Raw genomic sequence first — 4,044 nt, forward strand, 5'->3', positions numbered from 1 at the left:
GTGCGGGACACTATCGAACGCTTTGCACAAGCCCAGGTAGATGATGTCAAGTGCTCTGCCCCTGTCCACCAGTTCCGTGGCTCCATCATAGAAGGCCACCAGATTGGTCAGGCAGGATTTCCCCTTAGTGAAGCCATGTTGGCTGTCACCAACCACCTCGTTGTTTTTCATGTGCCTTAGCATGCTTTCCAGGAGAATCTGCTCCAAGATTTTGCCAGGCACAGAGGTGAGACTGACTGGACTGTAGTTTCCCGGGTCTTCCACCTTCCCCTTCTTGAAAATGGGGGTTATATTACCCTAGTCATTGGGAACTTCACCTGACTGCCAGGATTTTTCAAATGTGATGGACAGTGGCTTAGCAACTTCATTTGTCAGCTCCTTCAGGACCCGTGGATGGATTTCATCAGGTCCCATGCACTTGTGCATGTTCAGGTTTTTAAGATGGTCTCGAATCTGATCCTCTCCTACAGTGGGCCTAAGGTTTTCATTCTCACAGTCCCTGCATTTGCTTTCCAAGACTTGGGTGGTCAAACTTGGGTCAGAGCATTTGCTAGTGAAGACTGAGGCACAGAAGTCATTAAGAACCTCAGCCTTCTCCAAATCCATGGTAGCCATTCTCCCAATAGCTCCCAGAGAGGGCCCACGTTGTCCCTAGTCTGTCTTTTATTTGCTATATACCTATAGAATCCTTTCCTGTTCTCTTTCACGTCCCTAGCCAGATTTAATTCTAGCTGGGCCTTAGCTTTCCTAACCTGGTCCCTAACTTCCCGGACAATGTTCCTGTATTCTTCCCAGGCCGCCTGTCCTCGCTTCCACCTTCTATAAGCTTCTTTTTTCCCTCGAAATTTCCTCAGCTCAGAAAATCTTGAACAGATTTTCTGGTTTATGAATCACATCATCATTATTTTATTATGATTTTATTTTTATAAGATACACTGTAGTGTAGTATAAGATACACTGTAGTGTAGTTACTGAATTGTAAATGGACTTTGTTTTCATTCTATTGCCTACCAAGAGAATGCACTGCATTTTTTCCCCCATTGTCACAACTGCAAACCCTTAGTGTAGTATGTGGAAAAGTTTACTTTACCCAGGGGGAAAAAGAAAAAAAAAAGGTGGTAATATGCAGAAAAGCCTCAAATAATTCCTGAAAAAACAGTTTTCATATTTAAGTGTAGAAGCTCATAGGATATAGACTGGCACGCTGCCATTTAATTTCATAGAACTATGGAAAGCTAAATGCATTTAATCCTGCTGAGATTCCAGCCTTTTGTGCTTCCTGCAACAAATCAAAATTATTAAAAATTGGCTGCAGTCAAAGTTTCCATAACTGGCAAGTTGTTTAATATACTCCAGACCAGAAGGAAAAACAGGTAAGAGATCTAAAGTTATTAAAACTTGATCAGTGGAGACTGATAAAAGCAACATGGTAAGATAGGGTGACTAATGTTGAAATTTACAGGGAACAATCAGATTAAAAAAGTCTGGTTTAGACGACCATAATGGATAATGTAACAGGACATATATTTTATCTGAAAAATTATAACAAAAGTTGTAGAAAAGTTTAGACCAACAAAGATAGTGATATGACTGATGGCAAGTAGCATCACAGTGGTTTTAAAATGATCATCTTATCTGAGAATATAAACAGCATATGACACAAAATGCTATGTATTGGAAGAATTGTAAAAGCATATACGCTTAAGTAGTTCATACCTTTGTGGAATTTTTACCTTTTTGCCTAAATTCAAGTTACTGTTTTTTTGGTTGTTTGTTGTTGTGGGTGGAGTTTTTATGGTTTGGTTTGTGTTGGGTTGGGGTTTTTTCCATTAATATATCTTTTAATTTCAGTGAGGAAATACCTGGTAACCTAGAAGTAGTAGAAAAAGATAGTTTTAATTGTCTAGTGAAGTTATTTTACTTTTAAAATAATTGTTGTAACCTATTTGACATCTGCATTATTTCATACACTGCCTATCAACCAAGGTCCTCCTTGGGACTAGTAATATTTTTCATTCCTTTTTGGCTAAGCAGTTGACAAAAATTTGAGGAGATGAGGTAATTCTCAGCCTCAACACCACATCATCTATTTGAAACAGAGTTTTCAAAGAACATCTTCGATAGTTTTTATTTTCATAACCAGAGAAACAGCAAAACTGAAGCTACACAGAGCAGTGATTCTGCCGAGTACCTTTGGACTGCACACTGGATGAGGTGGGCTTTTTCAGTAGGCACCTTTGTGTTTCCTCCCACCTCTCTATACCAGTGGAAACTCCTTCTTTTCTGTCCTGTACCTTGTTCAGCCTCAGAAGAGTACAAAGGTCCTACACGGCACATGAATTGCCTCACATATTAGAATGGCGTTTTGTATCTACCTTGTATAAGCTTTCTGTTCATTAGAAAAACACTAGGCAAGATGCAAAGTAACACAGGATCAGGCCTCTGATATTTGAAATAATAGAAGTAATGCTTGTCCTTGATTACTTATGATTTATTCTTTATTTTGCCCAGCTAATTTGTCAGTTAGATATAAGAGTACCCAGCTTTGCCAAATCTTTGCACAATAAATAGTTTGAAAAGAACTGTCCATAAAAAGTCTTACTTTGTCTTCCTTCTCTATTTCCTTTTCTTTACCCTATTATAACTTTTCTGTGAGTTTCAATTATTTCCTATACTGTTTCTTTTTAGGAAAGCCAGAAGATTTGGTATTTCCTAATTGCTGACACCTAAATATATATTTTCTGTTAGAATATCATCACAAATTAGCTGACTTGTTCTGACCCCTCAATCTCAATATTGGCAAACTATCAATTTAGCCATTCCATAAATTCTATACTGCTTCTTAACATTACCTTATCAGGCAATATGCCCTTGTGTTTTAAGTTCATTTTCACAATTCATTCCAAATCCTTTTGATAACTCCTAGAACAAACACACAGGCCAGGCAGGAAAGGAGATGATTAACGCTTCAGTCCAAAAGGTAAAGAGATTTTATCTGGATTAGCAGAGAAAAATGTTAGTAGTGAGGGAGAAAAAGGAGACCATCATTTAAGTAAAGGAGATGAAGTAAGCACACCAAACAAAGGCTGCATAAACACTATGTATTTACTGCTAGCTTGGTCGCTCAACATACATGTTCCTTTGCACAGTAGTCTGTAATTTACAGCAAGAATCTGTATGCCTGCAAATTGCTTAATATGTTAGGAGTACTGCCAGTAAAAGAAATACAAAAGAACCTATCGTCTAGTATGGTTTGTCTGGAGGACAGAAGAGATGATAGAGGCAAGAGTCTCAGCTTTATAATTTGACTTAATTATGGAATTGGCAAGAAAATTAAGTAATCTTAACTCCATGCAACACTACAGGCTTGGGGAAGAGTGGCTGGAAAGCTGCTCAGTGAAAACAGGACTTGGGGTTGCTTACTAATGGACCTGAACGTGAGCCAGCTTGTGCCCAGGTGGCCAAGAAGGTCAGCATCCTGGCCTCTATCAGCAATAGTGTAGCCAGCAGGGCCAGGACAGTGATCATCCCCCTGTACTCAGCACTGGTGAGGCCGCACCTTGAATCCTGTGTTCACTTCTGGGCCCCTCAGTACAAGAGAGACATTGAGGTGCTGGAGCGGGTCCAGAGAAGGGCAATGAAGCTGGTGAAGGGTCTGGAGAATAAGTCTGATGAAGAATGGCTGAGGGAACTGGGATTGTTTAGTCTGGAGAAAAGGAGGCTCAAGGGGGGGACCTTATTGCTCTCTACAGCTACCTGAATGAAGGTTGTAGCAAGGTGGGGGCTGGTCTCTTGTCCCACGTAACAAATGACAGGACAAGAAGGAATGGCCTCAAGTTGCACCAGGGGGGTTTAGATTGGATATTAGGAAAAACATCTTCACAGAGAGGATAATTAGCCAGATGTTGTTCAATCATGGAATAGTCGTTGGTCCCTGTCCAGAGACACAAACCAGATCAACAGACATGTTTGGATGGGAATAAAGAACAAAACATACGAATGAGTGAAAATAAGAATGAAAAGAGTAGTGGTATCAAAGAGCAT

Source organism: Strigops habroptila, chromosome 7 (assembly GCF_004027225.2).
Source record: "Strigops habroptila isolate Jane chromosome 7, bStrHab1.2.pri, whole genome shotgun sequence".
Lineage (NCBI taxonomy): Eukaryota > Metazoa > Chordata > Aves > Psittaciformes > Psittacidae > Strigops > Strigops habroptila.